The 22,996-nt window shown below is 37.0% G+C and overlaps 1 long non-coding RNA gene across 1 annotated transcript; it reads right to left on the reverse strand.

The window, feature by feature from the left end:
• Positions 1-1,245: 1,245 nt before the first annotated feature.
• Positions 1,246-14,427, reverse strand: LOC119717428 (uncharacterized). Its single transcript, XR_005266936.2, has 3 exons — positions 14,383-14,427; positions 14,129-14,264; positions 1,246-1,534 (listed from the first exon to the last, which is right to left on the reverse strand). It is a non-coding gene; the product is annotated as an uncharacterized lncRNA (long non-coding RNA).
• Between the last annotated feature and the right edge of the window lie 8,569 nt (positions 14,428-22,996).

A 22,996-nucleotide genomic window follows, 5' to 3' on the forward strand; every position in this document is an offset into this window, starting at 1 on the left:
GGTCTCATTGTCAGTAATACTCAGGGCTCAATTCTGGAGAAAAAACCCTGATTGCTCTGCTGCGAGGTGTCCAAGAAGTTAGCCCATTGGTTGGGCCCAGACCATGGGAGTCTCCTGAAATTGTCTCCTTCCACATATTGCATTATTTGAGTGCCAAATATAAGTACAGCTCTCTCCAGATCTTGGATTCCAAAACGTTTTTACAATTTGTATTAGTGCTTCTTTAACACAGACTAGAAGAAGACAGTGCTTTTGATACCCTTGGGATGCATTTACTCTTGATTTTGATGCTTGTGTTGAAGGCTTATATCTGGGCTCAAAATAGTGCAGCCTGCATGGTGCTGAATGCAGAGCACCTACAAGCTTCAGCTGTGATGTTCAACCACAGGCATGTTTTTTCCTCCAGAAACCTGCCCTGCTGAAATCCCTGACTGTGCTCCTGGATGTACCCTGGCTATTGCTCTGCCCACCTGTAAAATGGAGATAATGACACTACACTAGCTTACAGGGATTTTGTGAGGATAAATACATTAAATACATTAAAGGTGCTCAAATACTACAGCAATAGGAGCCATATGAACAAGCTTTGTTTAAACTTCGTTTAAACTCGTGCATGTTAATAACAGTGTTCATTCCATCTCTGCTACAACACCATACCTGGCAATATTTTAAGCATTTATATAGAGTTATACCTTATAATGAGTGAGATTACATAGCTGAATGGACTGGAAAGCCAAGATTGTCCTCATAGAACGAATAACACTGCGGCTGTCATTAATCCTCACCTCCCTTCCCCACCACACCCTGGGCAGGGCTAGATTTGGCAGTGCCTCCCCAGCCCTCACATCTACCTTAAAAGAGCAGGATCCATACCTGGCAGAAATGGATGCAACTCCAGCTAAAAATCTGGACTGCCCTTATCTAAACCAAGATAAGACGTTGCCCTTGGGATTTCAATATAGTGGAGAGGGAAGCATAACATCCTGTGCTGAGACCTCTTCTTAAAAGGAAGTTTTCCTGGAGTTTACAAGGATTTGTACTGGAAGGAGTATTCAAAAACATTCCTGAAAATGCCCAAATACTGTTTTCTTAGTTTTTTTGACAGTAAAGAACATTTCTTTTTTTTTTTTTTTCTTTCTTGGTATATAGGTAAAATAAATCATAAAATCATCAAATGACAGACAGAATGGTTTGAGGTTTTCTCAAATGAGAGAAGCAACTTGGGATTTATCACTAACCACACCGTCAAAAGGCAGCTCAAGTTTTACTTTAAACCTTGAAATCTTGTGAGGAGTTTCAGGCTAAGTCGCTATAGCCTGTCCAAGCTTATTATGGCTTTATAATATGACAATCAGTGCTTTGGGTAGGTGTTGCAGTAAGAAAACACAGAAACAGTTCCACTGCTACCATACCAGCAGTAGCTGGATATGAATGTCTAAATTAATGCAGTCTCCTGGTGCTTCTTGCCATCAGCGTAGATACAGTCAGATGTTCTGTGAATTTGCTTGGCCATCCATTGGCTCTGTGGAAAGATCTCAGGGAAAGAGGTTTGTTAAGATAAACAGCAACAGAACAAGAGCACAACAAGCCATAAAGACCCCTGTAATTGACAACTGCAGCAGGCATCGTGGATAGTTTCCTAAAACAGAAGGAACTACAGCCATCATCTTACCCAAGGGCTGAAGTAACAGCACATTCTGGAGTTTATTCTACACTTTCCTGAAAAAAAGACAGTAAAATACCTTTCCTGGGGCAATGTCCTTCTGTTCAGCATTTCTATAAGCAGCTACACTTGGAAATGTGTGAAAGCGTTACTTTCTCTGAAAAATAACACCACATGGAAGGAGAGACGCTTTCAGGCTGGTTGAGTTCAGAGGGGCTGAGTTTTTCCCTTCCTAGCCTACATGAGGTATAAATTCTCTGGAAGGAGCAGCCCTGTGCTGTTACTGGTGTTCTGCATTGCATTTCCCCAACTGTAGCAGAAGCCCTAGCTAATTACACCCATGATGAATTTGTCCTCTCTGCTATAGACATTACTAAGGAGTGTTTATTACAAATTGGTGCATGATGGTGTCTTCTCTGTAACCCTCACAGCTATGCCCCATAAAATGTGAGTTGATGACAAGGATCAGCCTAAGATTTAACATCCTCGTCTTTGCTGGGCTTCTTGCCATTTTTTTGAATGTAGTGTGGTTGGTAAGTTAATATACGCAGCTATTCAGAACTATAAATGAGTATTTATCCTGTAGCCTGCTAGGAAGGTTCAAACTATATCAGAAATGAGGGTATAGTGAGAAAAAGGGCTAACTGTGTTTTTTAATTTGTCAATAATGATTTTAGACCATGACCCTTAATAGGACACTGTCACTTGTGCCATGATTTATGCCTAGTGTGATGACATCAGTACCAATACTGCTGATAAAAGAACACTTATATTGAAGCAAACAGGATGATGAATGGAGTACAAGTCTACTTACTCATTTCATTACTGACTCTTCTGTTCACCACAGAGCTAATGTAGCGAGTCATTGTCTGCCTTGGGAGTATTTTGCAGGTTGAATTTAATGGCACAAGTGTGTGATATGTACTTCAGTCCTGGTGTTTGAAATGGCACAATCATAATTAGAAATACATGTGCGTTGGATATTTTACATATCAAACAGAAAATAACTTTACACTAATTTTTAAGTAGAAAACAGCTAGAATGTACTTTTTTTTTTTGCAGAATTTCCAAGGTTTATGAGTGCGTTTAATTCCCCAACAAGTTAAATATCTGTGTACGTTTTATAAAGTGGACAAAAATAGCAAGTAACATTACCAGCATATTTAAGTATGACACATGCTTGTGAGGGTGCATAATGTCTTTTTTTTTTTTTTTTTTTTAAGGTTTCCATTGCAAATGCAAAGTATTTATATATGGCCATATTAAAGAAAGTTTTCATTAACAAACATTTGATACTGAAGCCTTTGCTGAAGTAAACAATGTAAATGTTAACATTAACCTTAATCAGACCTACTTCTTAAGATATAACTACTATACTAATGAAAGAGTCTGGCTGCATAATCAGGAGAGCAAAGAAATCCCCTAGGACTCTTCAAGCTGTGTGTATGTCACCAATAATTCCGCTAACCCTTGAGTGCTAGTGACTTTGAATGTAGAGAAGGGGAGGTAAATGCAGTTTTATTAGTGCAGTTTTATTGCTATGGCCAGCTGCACTCTTTTCTCTATAAAAGGTAATTACTTCCAATAGTAACAAGCTAATTGATTGCTAATTAAATCAATTGGCACACTAACCACTGTCAGAAAGTGACAGATTAGCTGGTCACATGACAGTGTGTTAGTAATGAAAAGTGGACATGGTCTGAGTGTGATTGACACAGCAGATGAAAAGTGATTTGGGATCTCCTAGGTGGTCATGAAGAGGGCATGGAAAACATGATTGATTCAATGGTGACTGTCAGGGAGGAAATGAGAATTGAATGGGATTCAGTGTTGCCCTGGAACTTCACCACATGATGCTCCAAGTTTTTTCACATGTAAATAAGCTAGACAGGGCTTTCTGGCAAATGAAAGGCAGGATGGGGGAGGCAAATAGGTGGAACAGAAAGTGAAAGTCAAATCAACAAGACTTATTTAGAACCTTTGGCATGTTTCTGTAAAATGGAAATGAAAGCAAAATTTTTTAATGGGTATAAACTTGTGAGCATCAGCTTTTCAGTGGTTAAAGATACATCCTAGTGTGTTATTTTCATTAATTGTGAAAGTTTATGGATCCGTTTTGGAAGGCCTTTGCAACAAAAATAAAAATAGCCCATTGCCTTGATTTACAAAGACTCTATACACTTTATAAAAACAAAAAAACAAAAACAAAACAGACAACAAGGAGGGAAATTGCACTGAAAAGCAGGTATAGAGTTGCCTATCTCTAAGTATATATGTGTATATATTTTAACAAAAATATAGCAAGCTCAGTCAAAAAAATATTTCCTGATGATTAAAAGCTAAAATTTAATATTTAAGATGCCTTTATTTCCAAGTATCAGTATTTTAAATCAGTAAATATTAATATATCAAAAATCCATTTTTTTTTTTTTTAAAGCAAGAATGGGAAAACATTGCTTCCATGCTTGCTATATAGTTATTGCCATCAAGACTTCAGTAAGAGTTCCTGAGAGACTAAATTTTTAATTTGGTCTTTGAATAAGAAGTACTTAGTTAACATCAGCATTTCCTAACAAATGCTGACATTTCACTGTAGCTGTCAAGGTACTATCCAAGTGTGTTTAAAATAGAGACTATTCTTGCTGTATTCTTAACATTTAAGATGGTATAAACCAGGGCTTGTGTGCTTTGTTCATTTCTGAAGAGAATTGGTGCCATTCAGGAAGAGCATTGTTTCGCATTGTACTCAAGCCAGCAATTTCTTGGAGAGATTCCTATGAGCAGAGCCCAGGCTGGTATCCTCATGCAATGTGTGTGCACGTACTGATTAAAACCCAGTATTTTTTAAGGAAATGGGACTTCTGGCCTCATCCTTATTTCCGTACTGCCTCATCCAACTGCTCTCAAAAGCCTCTAGTAAGCACTGATTATACTTTCTGTGATAGAGAACATAATTCTATAATTCTGAAGACACACCTCTTTCCAATCACCGACCAGCTTGTGAAGTCACTCAAGAAGGCCATTAATGGGTAGGAAAAGACAGGTACACCACCTACAGTCTTTCATTTTGGCAAACCAATATGGGAATACGCAGGTAAGGTTCTGTGCCATAGTTTTTGGCCAACTGTTCAACAGTGCAAATCAACATAGTCTTGCTGAGGCAAGTACTGAGACTCAAATCTTTGACAGGTTAAAAGGCAAAGTGCACATTTTTTCTGTTGCTCTTAACTCCTGTTAAGTCTCCTCTGCATGCTACACTGTCATCAGCTTCCTGCATCATTGTGTTTTTGCTTGCTTTTTCTGTTTTTGAATGTTTGTGAACTGGCATCTCATCTTACACATAAGTGCCACCCAAAATGCAGGGAAGGAGGACCTTCATTCATGATAATTTGAATTCGTTAATCCAAATAAACACAAACTTCTCATTAACATCATAAACACAAACATTCCTCACTCAGACATGAAAATTAAAGGGCAGGGAAAAAACTGGAAAGATTCCTACCCATACAAATTACTCTCACACTTTAATGTTATGCTGGAATCCAAGAGTTCTTATGTAAAATTGTGCTGCAGCCTTTGCAGACCAATAAATACCACCCCTAGTTAGGTAAAACACACATTATGTGAATATAACGGTATTTTGCCAGAACATATTACAGGGCCATTGCTTTCTCTATAAATTTCCTGTTTAATATCAGTTTATAAATTCTGAAGGATCTTCCCTGTGAAGAAACTTTCTGGTGGAATAAGTTTAACTGGCATAATTATTTCCTGATATTAACTTTTTCAAGGGTGTCAATTCTTGCTTTCATAAATTTTGTTTGCACTTTCACGTGTCTGCTTTTTTAACCACTTCTTAATAGACAGCTAACACAAATGAAGACAAAGTTCACGCAAACAAGCTATTAATTGTATTAATGCAAGCAAGGTATTCATTTTTCAAATAATATTGATTATGCAGCTTTTTATCTTCTATTTTCAGCCAAGTATTTTAGATCTGCTGTATAAACATGAACAGACATTATATTCAGGTATATCTTGTCAGTTATCTTTTTGGTGAACCAAAACCTAGAACTTATGACATTTTACTGGTAAAGAAAATACATGCAAGCATTTTGGAAGAAAATTTCAAGCCAGGCTAACTTCTAAACATGGTAGCTGTCAGTAATGAATTGTAAAAATATTCTCCTGTTAAATAGCAAGGTATTAAAAGATGTACTGACAGTTCCACGGAACGCATTAGAACATATAAATCAACCTCATAACAAACATTTTTGTCTGTTAAGATGAAGTGCTAAACTTTATTTTCTTATAACAACTTCCTTCTACCTGATCATGACATAGGGGAGATGAAATTATCACTGCATTCTGGACCTGGCCTTCCAGGACACCTCAAATCCAGAATAAGAAAATAATTTGCTTTATTCTTACCTCAAATAACACAAACTTATGAGTTGGGTCACACCAAGCTGTGACTAGTGACTGCAGGGAAAGGTCCTTTTAATGTGTTTTATATCTTTTGATCTTATCCATTAAATTGCCATCCTTACTCTTGAATGTGTGTTTGAAACCGTACATGTAAGCATGGATCACAAGGCACACGGCAGGTGTCTTGGCAGTCTGAAGGGAATGGTGTTGGTGGAGGTCTGGGAGGAAGTTCACAGGCAAGAATTCCTCCAAAACAACAGCTTGAAAAACAAATTTTATTTATTTTTTAAAGGTGTTTGCAAACTGACTTGATTTTAGGAGCTTTATGTTGGGTTCCAGCAATCAAGTTACAATTTTGCAAACAAAAATTTTTCATGTAGTTTGGAAGAAAACTCATGTTTTTTGATACTCAGTCCATTGTTTAAGATAATCTTTCCTCATGACTAATACAACAACTGTACAGGAAGAAGTTGTAACAAAGATCTTGTCCTTTGGTGTGTTAAAATTATACTGGGTCTAACTATACTATTTTGTCAATTATAACCAATGGCTTGTCTAGATGGGGCATTTGGGAAAGCTAAACCAAATTCATTAATGGTATGAAGTCAACAGGACATAAATTAAAGCATGTCAAATCCCCATGTAAACATCAGCTAAAGGGGCTTTGGATCAGATGGAGCCTTCATACCCAGATAAAGCAGTTTAACCTACACTTCTAGACATTGTAAGTTTTCTTTATTTGCCTTATTTTTTTCTGAGCATCCGTAAACAGACAAGTGATCTTATGCTCATATACTGCAGGGAAAGTAAATCCTATGATTCCTATCAAAGACTTTATTTAAAGTCCCACAGTGATACTCTTGATACACTTAGTGACAAAATTCCCATTGATTTCACTGCAGTCATGTCTTCTACCTCAACCTGTTTGAGTTTATTTCAGCAAAAAATAGTCTGAGAAGCTGCCAGACTTTATCTACTATATATTGTTCAGCATGAAAAGAAGGGCAATAATCTGACCCCATTTATCTGAGTGACAGGATAGCCTCCCACCAATGATACGGAAATATATTCTGGAAGGATTCCTATCCAGAGTCTTTGATCTAATTGGACTTTTTTAGTAAGAGTTCTTAAAGTCAGAAGGGTTAGGGCTGCCTGGGCATCATTTAACATAGCAAAGCCATATGAAATGTCTGTGTCTGCTGTATAAAATGAATCCCCAAAAGGCTGACATTACATATAGGCATAGTTTCAATATCACTCCTACCTTCTCTCAACCTGGTTTGAATTCTGCCATTTGCTCCCTGTTGTGATTTTTTTTTTTTGTTTTTGTTCTTTGGACGTGATCTAAAACTCCTTAGAAACAACACGAATTTAAATGAATGGACTTTGCAGCATGACTTTAAAGACTTTTTACAACCCCAGCACTCTGAATGTTTCATTCTTGCTGAAATGCTCTTATCTTTGCTGCTTCTGCTACTAATGACACAAATTTTATCCACCCCTGCATAGCCCTCCAAGACCATCACAGACTCCTACCAGTGCATCTATTATCTCTTCCTCATTATCGAATCATTAGCCCACATATCACTTTATAAACTCTCCATCAAGTTTTTTTTTAAATTATCACCATAAATAAACTCAGAGATATATCATTATACTTATAAAACATATTTTTCTGGAAAAAAAAAAAAAACAACAAAAAAACACAGTGGTCATCTGCTGGTTCATTCTTACAAAACCAGATTCATTGCTTCTTTTTACTCCCTTTTTCAACTGTATCCACTTGCTGTCTCTTATCGCATGTCTGTATCACAAGACCTTTGGACAGCGTCTGCTTTTTACTTTTGCATTCACACAGCCTCAAAGCAAAAAGGTTTTTAAACACTGTGATAATATTAATCCGTATGAATATTTGTTAAGATTTTGAAAAGGTCAGAAAGCACATGATACAAAAGAACATATTTTTGGTGCCTGAAATCATTGGTGCGATAAGAGAATGTGATTAATATTTAAAAGTAAAATAAATAAATGAATGTTTGTATAGCACCCAGATGATGAGTCCCTGATCTCACTGGGTCCATCAGGTACCCAGGTACAGTTAAATAACAGAATCATCTAACCACTGAAAAGCACAAGTTTTTAATGCCAGTACTTTATGGCAAAGGATATGAGAGTGAATGAAATGTTTGCTTAATGTAACTTCTGTAGAGAAATGATTTATACGAGTGTTCAGTGTAGTCTACATCTATGTAAGGCTTTTTGCAGTGCCTCACAGACCAGACATTAGGCTTCAGCAGTTTATGACACAAACTCAACAACTTTCTACATCCCAACATACATTATGGTCTGCACAGAAGGGGGACCCAAAATTAACTTCAGGGATATTGCTGCCATCAACCTTCTTCCTCTCCACAGCATTGTCCTCTGCTCCTGCCCTAGCTCTGAGGAGCAATGCTTTGGTCCTGCCAGCAGCTCCATGCTGCACCCCATTTCCAATTTCCATGTGTTCTACTGGAGCACAGAACTGTGTATCGATCTGGCTTTTCTGTATACACAGCATTCTGACTTGCTTACCCACGCAACTTTATATTTATGAACACATAAGAGATTGGAGGTCAAAGGGAGCTGTTTTATTTATACAAAGCTACTGATGATTGGATACGGTATTTCTAGTATGCAGCAGTGATGTGTGGAGTAGTTTCTTTGTGCAGAAAAGCAGGGCTTCCTTTCCCACTCAAGCCTGCAGCTTTTGAAGTAAATGCAGAAATTCTACAATAGAAAGAAATCTACTTGTACCAAAAGATCACATGGCAGATGACTGAAAAGCTAATATCTTGTGTGCAGGGAACAGCATGGGAAAAATACCAAAGGAAGAGACTGAGAAAGAAACAGAAGCCTCTGGAATTTGGTTAGGAGAGCTAAAATTAGGCAACCTGATGCAATACCTAATCAAGGTCATATAGAAAGATGCAACAAAAAATGACACTGAATGATAGGACAATATCAAGCATGTATTTCCTTTGCTAACTAATGATTTCTGGTATTTGTATTTATAAGGCAGTAATGTGAATAATTATAAGAAATTAGAATTTGAGAAGACCTGAGCTGAATTACCATCTTCAAAACCAAAGCTCTAGTGACCTCTCAAGAGAAGTGTTGACAAAAGGATCCAAATATCTTGTCCTGTTGATAATAGAACTTTCAATGACAAATGGATAAGATCACTGCATGTAGGGATATTACAGCAGCCTTACTGTCTCAGCCCTGAAATCCATCCTGCCCAGGATCCTGTGTCTGACAAATGCCTATAATAGGTGCTCAAAGAACAGTTAAAATGTGTCAGAAATTTCCTCCTATAATTGTTCATCGCCTAGAAGTGTATTGGTTCGCACATTCTTGAGTCAGAGGTGGTATCTCTGGATGAACAGTGCCTCCAACAAATTCAACCACATTTTTTTTTTTGGAGCTGGAGAAACAATTACCGTTGATTCTTGACATCTCTTGCCCAACACTTTATAGTTGAACTATGTATTAGGTGAAAGCATGTAGGCTCTGAACTTGTCTTCTACTACTTACAGTTGCTATCTCCAGGTTCTTAGATTAGAAGATCATGATTCTTAGATTAGAAGACAATAAGCTATCACTCCTATGCAACTCCTTGTCACTTAAAGAAATTCTATTCTTATTTTATAACCTCTCAGAAATCTTGACCAGAAGTCCCCTGGACTATTTAACACAATATTTTTATTCTGTGTTCCTCATCTTCCTCCTCTGACCATTTCCTTTTTCTGTTTTTTGGTCTTTCAAATACATTATTCAGTACTATATACAGATCTATACAACATTATGAAGATAGTGTTTTATTCTTATTTATTTTTTCACTAATAGCTCTTCACATTCTACTTGCTCTTTTGAGATAGAAAGACTATATCGGTGGTTCTTTTTATGTGCCACAGCTGGCACTGAGACAATAGAAGAGTAAGAAATTTTATGAAGGTCATTGCTGCAAGTCAGTCCGGCCTCAGGCTCAGGAGTTCAGGAGAGACAGGGGGCTGAGTGCTCAGATGCCACGATGATGGCAACAGGGCAAAATCCAGACTGAATCAGTACAGATATAAAAGCCAGGTGTAATTAAAAAAGGAATATGGATGAAAAGGGACAATTAAATTATTTTACTTTTCAGTGAAAATAGAGGAAGTGACAAGGGTTAGTTCCAGGCATATGGTGAACAACTGGTGCCTGGGGTCCATGCTGCAGCCCTGCCCTATTTCGCCTTCTCCAACACTGCTGAGCATCCCCTGGACATTGTCTGCCATTTGTGCTAGATAGTGGGGGTGATTTTGTCTCTCTGTGACACAGACAAAAGTCTGCCAAGGATATAACTCCACAAACACTTCAGCAGAGTCCCAAGGCAGCTTTTAAAATTAGATTGGCAGCAATAAAAAGATGAGGGTGTAAATCTACACAAACTACTTGTTGCAGACTTTTAATGAAAGTATAACACATCAAGTTCACTAAAGATAACTAGATTCAGTACTTGGGCTAGAAAGCCCATCATTCATCTGAGAAGCTGTGCTGTAGGCAAATTAATTCTTAGAATGAAAACATACAGAAGACAGTTTGGTGAAAACTGTTCTGGAAGTGGTTTCAGACTGGAGAGAACTGGAGTAGTTCTTTTACTTAGAAAACTAATGCAGAGTTTCACTTTCAAGAGGTCAACTTGTCTAATTTTGAACCCAGACTTCCTTGACCTAACAGCTGTAATACTATACTCATTTGCTATAAAGCAACGGATTGAGGTGGTTTAAAAGACAATAACACTGCATCTTCACAGAACCACAGAATGGCTGAAGTTGGAAGGGACCTCTGAAGATCATCTGGTCCAGCTACCCTGCTGAGCAGGATTACCTAGAGCACATTGTGCAGGATAGCATCCATGAACATTTGACTTACTTATAGATATATGTCTAAAAAAAATATTACAGATGCACCTATCTATGTACAGTACGGATGTAGTCTTTCAGATCTGTAGCTGACTTTTTATTTCTTTTAAGTTGAATACCTTAGTTTTATATTTTTCCTGTAGCTGGGTAAGCACCAGATATTAAAGACTTTGTTACAAGAGGATTAGCTTCTAAAATTCGACTGTTAGGCATCTACCTCCAGTCTCCATGTGCATGGGACTTCATTCAAGTAAATTCCTTTTCCATGGAGAAAGATTGGCCTTCAGTGATGAAGTATGCAAAATGATGAGAGAGTACAGGCCTGTAATAAGCCTCCAGAGAAGATGCTAAGCCTTTGTTCAAGTGAGATACAAAAGAGGAAAATCCCTCCTCTTCCTAAGAGGTATCAGATCCACATTGCTGCCCCAGTCACCAAATTAAACAGATGATGTTCAAAAACAAGTTTGGGATTAATCTGACCAGAGACAGAGCATACAGTAGTGAGTGCCCCGGAGAAGTGCATCTATAGCTGCTGGTAAGTACTGAAATACAAGTGGATGAGCTATAACAATTGCAGAGTTTAGTAGTTGCGCAAGAGGGAGTCAGAATTATAGTTCTGGATTTAGGGCTCAGATATATTCAGACAGGCATAGCACTAACAGAAGCTATGGAGTATCAATAGCAGTTTTACACAGCTGACTTAGGTAGGCCACTGTAAATGTAAATGCAATCAATGACCTTGGCCTTCTTTGCAGATAGTGAAGAAGGCTCTGCTAACTTGTAGCACACAATTGAGATGAGGTACAAGTGCAGGCAAGAGCAGTTATTATGGATGAACTGAAGCACTGTTATTGAGTACTCTGTGTTATGTTTGAGCACTCTGCCAGGTAACTTGTTCTAGTCTCTCAAGAGGTTAATTTTTTTTTTTTTTGAGCTATCACCTATAAGTTTATCATCACAATTAACCAAGGAGTTTGTTTAGTAATAGGACAAATTCTTCTTTGTATTGTCACACAGATGTTCCTTATACCTATTTGTCAGGTCACCACATTTTATTCCCACAATTTCTTTAATCTACGCTAAAATTTTCCTTTAAGGGAATCTGTCTTGTTTAGATAAGTTTTTAGTACAGGCCATTCAATACAGTTAAATTCTCTTGTAGCCAGGCTGTATTAATGTAGATAATCCAAGGCAGAATCATTCTGCAATGACAGGAAAGTTGCAATGATCAAGAAGAGACCACAGCTGGCATTAGCAAGGGGGTCAAAGATTAAAATCTCATTAAGGGATGGTTATGAAGCTTTTTCTCTTGAACGTGACATTCAAGCCCCAAGTTGTGATATTTATTATCCTTATTTAGTGTTGAAGAACAATCAATAACATTTGCTTATTGGTTATCTACCAAGATTGAGAAGTTTCCATTCATACTGGATAATGAATCACACATTGAAGAAGTCCATCTCCCCTGTGAGTATAATTAAATATTGCATTAGCTGATCAATAATAACTGGAGTTAGATTGTGTATGGGACACTGCCATTAGCCTGGTGACAAGAGAAGTTAGTTAAATTTTTAAAAAGCCTATCTTTTCTCAAAGATAAGGTTTTCCAAAAGATAAATCTGCATGCATGTTTAAGACCTTTTTTTTTTTTTAAAAAAAAAAAAAAAAGAACACACAGGGAATTGAGTCATTCCTCGGCATCAAACTGTCTTAAACAAATACTTTTTAAGAAGAACTAAATATCAGATTTTATACTGAAATCCTTGCTCTAGCTGCACACAATTTAGAAAAAGAAAGGAAAAAGTGACATTGTCAGTAAGAACAAAAATTAAATTGCACTTTGTACCCTCAGGAGGGTCCCTTGAGCACAGAGGTACTTGCACCTGCTATGGGTACTGGAAGCAGTAACAAGGCTCACGTTTCAGTCTCATCCACCCCAAACCTCCCATACCTTTGTTGCTGAGCAGTCACTGGCCCTGGCTGTGCTGCCCTCCAACCTCTGGTGAGGGCATATCAGTGCAGCACTTTTTTTGTGTCTGCAGGTCTGGAACTGGGGATATGCTTTCCCTGATGGAAATTCAAGTCTGTCCCATGGCCTGAATTCGTTATTGCTTTGCTTTCCAATGTAGACAGTGTCAGTGCCTTTTGGATCACCAAATCAATTAAAAAATCACCACTGTCACATCAGGAAAACAGTAGCCACTGCTGATAAGGTGCAAAAATTAAGCTAGAATTTTTATTGATTTAACTTCCAGTTTTTATTTATTTATTTTTAAAATATCTGGTGTCTACTTTCACCACCTTTGTGCCTTGGGCACAACACCAGAACCTTCTCTCACATGCATACAGGCAGGGTAGAAGACAAACCCCAAAATCACTTCCTGCAAACTGCCTTAGGCTATTGCTGATGACATGACCTAATAAAATGACTAAAATTTTTCTTAACCGAGGACTATACCTTGCTCAATAAAGTAAACAGGAGATGAATTTGGCTAGCAGGGAATAGCAAGTTGCTGAAGGCATAGTTATAATTTTTCTTTCTTTACTTCAAATTTCATTTAGCGTCTTGTAAAAGTCTTTTGCTTTTAGAAATACATGTTCCCATACTGAAAATAGAAGAGCCATTTAGTGCACTGTCATGCTCAGCTACAAATATTCATCAAAAGCATCATCTTCCTCTTTTTACTTTCTCTTACATCTCAGTCTACTGATAGATGAACGGTCCCTCCCTCCTTTCAAGTCTTATCTGCCTCTCTTCTGTGCATTATAGTCAAAAGATAAGATTTAGTATCACAGTTGCATAATAATTTAATAAGCAGACCTTGGAGAATAAGAACAGAAGAAGAAAGAGAAATGCTAAAATATTGCTCAGAAATAGAAACTGATGGAGCTGTTCCTAACAAAACCCAGCCTGGGAGCTCTGAGGAGTGCTACAGACTGAAGACAACAGAGCTTCTGAATATAACATGAGCAGATTCCCCAAACAGCCAAGGATCCCCCCAGATGGGACACCTAAATATAACCAGTTAAGGAAGGTATTTTTGCAACCCTTATATCTTTTAGCCTACATAATTTCCCTCAAAGTGGGTCTTACCATCAGCAGTTTATCCAGTAGCATGGATTAGATGAGTCCTTGGGTCATGAATCCCCAGGATCTTTCTGATGTCTGCCTTCTTATACCACAGAAAGTTACCATTGCAGCTGGGACCCATCTCTAATAGAAACTCTTGCTGAAATGTACGAAAAGAAAGGCTTTCTGCACTTATCTCCACTATGCAATTTTTTATTTTTTAAATGAGCAAGAACAAAACCACAAAGTGGTTTTCAGACACATCTAAACCAGCATACCCTCCATACTCCCAGAAGCAGGTGCATGTAATAGTGACACCCACCCTGCACCAGAAAATTTGCACTTCCTATTCACCTTTATAGTACCCTGAAAAAGTTCAGCTGTTGGTACTGATGAGGACCACTTAGGTAATTTACAGCACAGGATTAACCAGACTGTTACATCTCCATATCTAGAGGCTATACCAAATTGGACAGGAATAACAGTTAACATTTTTACCACTTCACATTCTAAAGGTTTCCCAGGCACCAGATACTTCTCCTATCTTTGCCCGGTTTTGCCTGCAATATACACCTACGTTATTTCATTTGTTTGTGCAGCCTCCTTTCATCCTCACAGACGTTCTTAGGACAATATTACAGCAGGTTAAGGAGAACTGATGTAAAAATGAGATATATGATGGTGCTGATAGTCACTTCAGATTTGACCTCCCACCACAGGGCTAGCAGTGCTCTCCCTCCCCACAATCTTACCTGGTTGCTGGACTGTGATACTCAAAGTTTTGGCCTCTGTTTTGCTTCAGCTACAAACTCTTCAGGTCTCAAGGACCAGTGCCCATCACAGAAAGTGTTTTATGCTGTTTTGTGGCTTCTTGTTTAAAAAACAGCAGAAGCCTAAACACTCACTTTAACCCTTTAAGTTTCACTTGTAATTTGTACTCCATGCTCTTTTTCTCTACCTGTGGTCCCTGAATACTGCAGAAGAAATTTGTTTTGAAATACAGACAAAGCTTTCCTTAATACAATATTATCGGCATGAGCAATACTCTGTAAAATACACCATAATTAATCACCAGTATTAGCTAGAGATAAGCCTAAACTGCAGACTATGAGACTGAACTAAACTGAGGTTTGAGGGCTTTGAGGTGTCTGATTACAGCTCAGGCTTTATTAGAAAGTTTAAAAAATATAAATAAAAAATAACACTTTGGTCTTCAAAAGCAGGCTGTGCCTGTTCAGAGCTCCAGGGTTTCAGACACAGCACTTGTGCAGATTGCTTTCTTCTACACAATATGATAAAATTAATCATTTTTGCACCCACAGGTAAAATAACAAAACAAAACAACAAACAAACAAAAAACAACAAAAACTATTTCCATTTACAAATAAACAGTATTTGTTATTATTAAAAACCATTATGTATACAAACACTGTATAAAATAAGCCATACAGCTGTCTTTAACATGTTAAATTTGTGTTTCTAATACATAATGGTTGGATTTAAGTAATTAAAATCTGCACATACACTGTCTTTCAGACATTAGTTTTCTCTCTTATTCACAACACAAATGATTTTGACACAGTAGTTTACTACCTACAAGCTGCTACTGGTATATTATTTAGAAAAAAAAAATAAAGAAAGAAAAAGGAAAAAAAAAGGACAGAATCTGTTAGTCAGATAACTAAACCAGCAAAAGTGATATGAAAATTAAATGTGTATAAATTTAAGGTAATATACGAATAAAGGTCATTTTTGTAAATAGTCTGCATTTTTTTTTTATTTACAGAGACTAGAGAATCAAGGCATAAGTTTTATGCTTTTCTACTGGCTTTCTTTCAAGATCATTATAGCTTCTTTTGCTAGTTTCTTGCTTTCAGGGCATCTTCAGTACAATTGAGTGGGGAAAACAAAGGAATAAGCCTTATCAGTTATTTAGGCTGATATCTTGCACTAACACTGAAGAGATATTTTGGTGATACAGTTTTCATTACTAAAATGCTATAGCATAATAAATTAATTCAATGTTGTGCACTTATCTATTAGACACATTACTACAGAAAAATAAAAATGTTAATTATTCATTATCATCTCTCTGATTATTTGTTGTGGCTGATAATTACATTGAATGTATTTTATATCAGTAATAACCTTCTGTCTACATTTACAACATATCATATCTGGGGGGCTTGTCAAGGTTTTTCCCAAAGCCTTTTCTTTATTAAGACACAGACCTCATGAGTACATAACCTTTATGTTGAAGGCTGATTTTCCTCTTTCATATAAAGAACAAATATTATAGATTAATTAATCCAATGTGATTATAATTTAATCACCCTCCTTCTGTAGTCACAAGGGACTTTGTTATTATTCAGAGGCTCATTCATATTGTTATGGAGAATAAATGCAGTCATAAAAATATTTGTGTGTCACTTAATTCATACTACAAAACAAAACTCTGTATCAATAAACAAAACCCTCTATTTTTCTTTCATCGTAGAAGCTTTGCAGTCTTGCAGGTTCTTACTTTCCAACTCTTAACCAGTTACATGTTTAATGTATTTTGCTGCAGAGCCTTCACATCCAGGCACTGTAATACACTCTGTTCCCTTTCTGAACTGTAATTAACTTGATTTTTTAAAGAGATTGCCCCAAAACTTAAGTGTGGAGCCTGTGCATACCTGAGCAAACACTACTTGCCCCAGCCCATTTTTAAAGCAATGACTTATGCATTCTGCTCATGTCCAGCCTATTTCACTTGATTTTATTGTCAGTGAAAATGATTACTTATTAATCTAACTTCTCTAACATTTACTTTTATGCCATTTCCTTAAAGTGTAGCCTGGACCATGTTCCTATCACCATGGAAATCCTTTTGGATTATTTCTATCTCAAATTCTATGAGCTTTTTGAAGGTTGAATCCTCTCAACATTTATTTTAGAAGGACAGGAAAAAAAAATTCTTTTCATGAGACCTTTGAACAAAGTGTAATTTGAAAGTGTGAATGAAACTACTGTTTAATAAAAATGAACATTTGAGCTACTTGGCCTTGGGACAATGCTGTTTAATTAAATTAATCAAGTTTAATTTTTTACTGAACTTTGAGAAACTAAGGTAATAATTCATGAACTCACTGGATGGAAACAAAAGTTGAAAGAGATATAAACCCAATGTTTCTTCTGCTGCATCTATGAAGTCTCAGTAACTGCTTTGTTCAGACATTAAAATGTCATTGAAATTTATACAACAATAAGTAAAACTTCTGTTTAGAAAATGTTTATCAGGTATGCTTAAAATATTACCAGATAAAATTAATTGATCAATAAATATACAGACAATTCAGAATGGAGGTTAAATGAAGTCCAGAAAGAAATGAAGAAATCCAGAAACAACTTAAATAATTTTATGAATATGACATGAAGAAAGTCTTGGAGCTGTGGTAGGTAAAGGTAGTGGACTTCTGCCTGGTTAAAGATCAGAATCAAGTATTTTTAAGGGAAATCAGAAGTGTTCATTTGACTACATGAATATGTGAATTGGACTTTCAAAATCTATTCTCATTTCATCTGCAAACTACAGTTTTCTTTCCTGAAGTTCTCATCCACACATTTCTCTTGCATTGCCATGAAAATTCAGGTTGTTCTGTAGATGTGAGAAATGTATATTTCTTAATATAGTTCTATAACTTTCTTCAGAAAAACCTTAAAACCTTATGTAGGAAAGGCTAGGTATGACTGGTTATGCCAGAGGTTGCCTATTTCAGCAGCCAAAGAATGGCAAGACTGCCACAGTTCCTTGCTCAGACTTGTTCCTTCCCATACCACCTTGATCCTGGATGCTGTCTCACAGATTAGTATTTACCCATCCTTTTTTTAAAGTCACTGAAGCTCTTTAGGGCAGATAAAGGAACTTACAGGAATGGAAACAGCAGATGATAATTTCCATATGGTGGACTTCCCTTGGAACAAATCAATTTATTTATTTTTTATTTTTTTTTTATAGATGTGTGAGCTGTTGAGGAGCTAGGACATAACCTGATCATTTAAAGACTGGGTAAAGAACACTGAAATTGGAACAACTGTGGCTTGGGACTTTCCAAACTCTTCACTGCCCCAACATGGAAATTACTTGGGTGGGCCTCCTTTCTCTGATTTATCCCAAGTGTTGGGATCAGCCAAATAGTATTAAATCTGAGGTTTTCATCACACATTACCAGATTAGATGAGCAGTTTTTGCACAACCAGTTACACAGGTATCCTAAATACCAAACTATAACTTCAACTAAACTAAGCTGATCTTAGATTAGTCTTGATATGCAAAAATTATGTTTACAAAAACCCTCCAGATATTATCAGAAGTGAGTGATAAGCCTAGGTGGGAAAGAAGCCAAACTGGAAAGATTAGAAGATAGTATCTGCAGAAAAGTTAGATTATTATGTTCTACTGTTGTACAGACAAGACTTCCTTTACATGTATGTGCTGATATAGATAGAGGTTGAAACCTACTGTGAAATCTATGTAGTGACATTTCTTTGTAGTATTTTGCAGCAGGCTTAGGAACATTAACATTGAACACCGAGTAAAACAGAATGTTCTTGAACTAGTATTTCAATTGGCATTGTGTAGAGAATTGCAGCAAAGCATGATTATTCTTCTGTTCACTTAATGTTCCCCTTTCATGTGTCTTTTTAACATGACCATCAGTCTCTGTTTCCACCTCCAGGACCCAGACCTACTGCAATTTCTCCATCCACTTTCTAAGTCAGATTATGAAGGACAAGCCCTATACCCTGGGCTTGGGTATCAACTCCAAAAACAACATCACACTCCAACAGGTTTAGGAATTCAGCAGCCCAGCACGACCTATATTATTTTTTTCTGTTATCTTTAAACACTGGCTATCTGGGCAGAAAATATGGTTATTTATGTAACTGTGACAATACAATAATGACTATGATTGTCCTACACGATTCTACAGAGTAAGAAAAACATCTCTATCCCAGAGAATTCATGTATGAATATATGAATTCAGATATGCTAGATATGACAATCTAGTTGGAGAATGAATCAATTATCCCTCACTCTCTTTCCCTTTCTATCTAACCTGTAATGTGAATGAAAAAAAATCTGTACCAAGGAATCAAAGGCAAACCTGGAAACTCACAAATTCTGGTAAATAATTCTCAGTATTTGTGAGAATTATTTTATACAGTTATTTTCTCTAAATTATTCCCTCTTGAATAAAAATGCACATGATGATTAAAAATCTCTGTGGCCCAAGTACCAAAATAAATGGATCTACCTGTGAAATGGAGAGCTGTGAACAAGTAAGTTGAGCAAAGTATCCTATGCGTGGGAAAATGCAAACCACATCTGACACAAATACACCATAACTCTAATACCATCCTTCGTACCGCTCCCTTTCCTCCTGTTCTTCACCCACATCCACTGACACACCCATGCTTAGGATGCAGATTGCACACTCTTTGGGGTAGTTTTCTTTGCCTTCAGTGACGCTTCATCATGTACTTTGGTGGTATGCTAAATCAGTAATATTACTGTGCAAAGGATTAAGATATTGTTTGCTGACAGAGAGCAAGTCTTTGGCTTACATTGGTGCTGCAATGGTACTGTAGGACAGTTCATGGTCTCCCAGTGCTTTGTGAGGGCACCACAATGGAGGAATCTGGATTCAGATGGTTTTATTTTCTTAACCACTAGTATCACTGCCCATTTTCCCATCCTACTGCTGACCCAGCCCAACCTCATTTAAAGTCTGCAGTCTGACAAGATCACAGCTTGGGTAGATATGGCTGTAAGGAAAGTTGTGTTGATTTTCAAGTATAGTTTCTTTTAAACCACCAGCATGAGAAATGTTTGTTGGTGAACATGTTTATACAGATCTTCCCCTTTCAACATAAAAGGGAAGCTATTGTGATGGTACAAAAAAGAATGGTAAAAGTGAGGTCCCCACCAATACAAGTGGTGGCCATTGTAATAACAGTGTTTTGCAGTTATAGAGCCTTTCATCTAAGGATTTCAAAACTCCTTGCAAAGATTGATTAATTAAGGCTCACGGTGAGAGTTCTGTGAATCATCAAACCACAAGCATTTCACACCTCACTGACTTGCAACTCAGAGAAGCTCTTGATGAACATGAGCTAAGTTTCATGAGACTTGAGGGAACCTAGATCAACTCCAGTGGGTTGACGCTGAAGTCATTTTTAAGATGTGTAAATTTAAAGGGAAGCGAGGTGAGCAATCCAGAGTGCTTTGTTAAGAACCACAGTGACTGATCCTTGGGAAATACCTCCTCCTAGATACTGAAATCACTGCACTCTTACAGTTGGTAAGGTGCTAGCAAAACTGTAGTGCACTCTCTTTGAAAAAACTTTAATTCTATTCAAAAAGCTTAGTCTATTTAACTAGCATTTATTTTAATGCAATGTAAAGTTGAATGTCACTTCCCCTCCTTTTCTGCAGCACTTGCAGGCATGGACCCAGACCCAAAGAACTATTAGACTGAACATGGCCTTAGTCTCTCCCCGACATACTGGATGCCTTGCATAGTACCAGAAGCCTCCCAGTAACTCTCCCATCAGCCTGTTCCTTCCCACTGGCACCATTGCATCACCTCCCTGGGTATGGTTATTCCCCCTCTGGAAGCTGTTCTTTTCATTTTCAAGAACATTTACAGGACTGTAACTACAGACATTTAAAATCTTGATTAGTATTTTCTCTGTCTTAAGATCTGTTGTAAAATATTTCTTGGTCATGTACAGCTTATAATAAATGTTTTATACGTAAGAATGTAGGCGCCTATTTTTTTTAGTTAAAAATAATGATTTGGTTAGTCATATTTTACAGTTTCTAATTACTCTACAAATGCCATAACCTGTCTGAAAGGTAACTGCTCCATAAGAGATTTTGTTTTGTTTAAGAGATGCTAAGTAATCCAGTATAATAGTACATGTGTCAGGCCAATATAATACAAAATTAAAATGTATTATTTTTACTTCTCCTTCCTTTTTTTTTCTGTTGTTGTTGGCTGAGGAGGTCAATTCCAGTTAAGTAAAACCTTTCCTTGACTTTTTCCAAAGCCTAAGCTTTCTCTGTTGTTTATTTGGACGTAAATTGACCATAACTGTGGAAACTGTGGTGGAAGACCATTGGGCCTATTGGTGATTTCAATGACAATTCAGTGACCAGTTAGAATAACAAAGGAATGGAAACTAAGTAAAATCTGCACAACTCCTTTCATTAAAGTCTTTTCTGGCATATATCTGGCATAGTCACATACTTTGTATGGAAATATGTTTGGTTCCACATTCATCTACTGCAAATTTGCAGAGAAATGCAAAAGAATGTGTTTTTTCAGCCATTGCTTCATCTCTCTTTCATTTATAAACTCACTAAATGTGTGGAAAAGAGTTGAAACTAGTAGCACAGACCACAGTGTAGCTTTGGGCACTTTCCATTTCTGTAGGAGCTGCTCTCTCCCAGTTGACTTCAGTTCTCTTGGCCCCAGGTTAGCTTTGTGTGTATCTGTCCAAGGCCAGAAACAGGGCCCCTTCCTCATCCTCAGTCCCTTCCCTGTTAATGCATCAGATCAGGTTCAGGATATGGCTGCAGACAGATGAGCCAGTCGCTGTGAATATTCTTCCATGCTCTCTAGTTCCTTTAGTCTTGCCGTCAGTGTCCCCTTTAGACAATCCTTCAGATCTAGTCACCTTTCTTTGGTCACCCTCTCCTGCAGGCCACCTCAGCAGCAAAACAGGAATTGTAGGTGCTATAGCAGCAGCTCAGCTGAATAGAGGAATCAATTTTTACAATTGTCTGGGAAAAGAACCTAAACACATAAATCTGTCTTTTTAAAATGTTAGTGTTGTTTTGGAATATATTTGCATTTAATTTTTTCCCTTTAAAATCCAGTTTTAACTATGATCACTTAATTGAGGCAATATGTCTTCATGGATGAAGAACTGGATTAAGAGGTTTCACCTCTGTCCACCACTGGCCTGCTGGCTGACTCTAGTCAAATCACTTTACTATCCAGTGGCCCAACATGGAGACAGGAATTACATATACTACATATGTATTATTACATATAGCAGGAATCCAGAAGCTAACAAAGTTTAAACTTTTTTTTTTTTATCATTAAAAGTCCTAGCAAATAATGTTTTACAGATACAGATGTGAGCTCCCCAACAATACTCCAGAGTCCAGAAAAAAATATTTTTAAATCATTTTCATTCAGGAGATCTGAGCAAGTAATGACAATAATGAAACATACCGAAGTCATAAAGTACTGTGTGAGTCATGTATAAGCACTTTTCTAGACATTAAAAGTACAAATGCAGCAGCAGAATAAATTTTTGTTAACAGAATGAAGGAAAAAAAAGTAATAAAAAAGAAACCTCTTCAGCTGAACACCCTAAACCCATGCCCCCTTTTTAAATGTTATTGGTTTCTTTCCTTTGAAGGTGCTCCAGAGTATATGGCAATAACCTGTGTCACCCAAAGCTTCTGAGAAAATTTTTGTGCTGAACAAAGTCCTTTTGAAATCAGCTGAAGGACTTGGAAAGGGAGTTTCTGCTTTCTGTAGAAGAGCAAAAGTAATTTAAATTTCTTTTCATATAAGACCAGAAGCCCAAATTAGCATTCACACTGAAACCTATCAGCAATAGTTTGATACAAAGGTGATTCTTTTCCTGGTAAGAGTGTGGCCCATACCTTTGATATGTGTTTTAAGTTATTATTATATTTATTTATTTATTTATTTATTTATTTTTAAACAGGAAAATCTTTAGGTGAGTGAGGCCTTTCAGCAAAGACATAGTGGCTTCCTTTCATTATAGGCGGAGCAATATTATCTTGTCTCAATTTTCAAAGCT

This window comes from Anas platyrhynchos, chromosome 7, assembly GCF_047663525.1.
Source record: "Anas platyrhynchos isolate ZD024472 breed Pekin duck chromosome 7, IASCAAS_PekinDuck_T2T, whole genome shotgun sequence".
In the NCBI taxonomy this organism is placed as follows: Eukaryota; Metazoa; Chordata; class Aves; order Anseriformes; family Anatidae; genus Anas; species Anas platyrhynchos.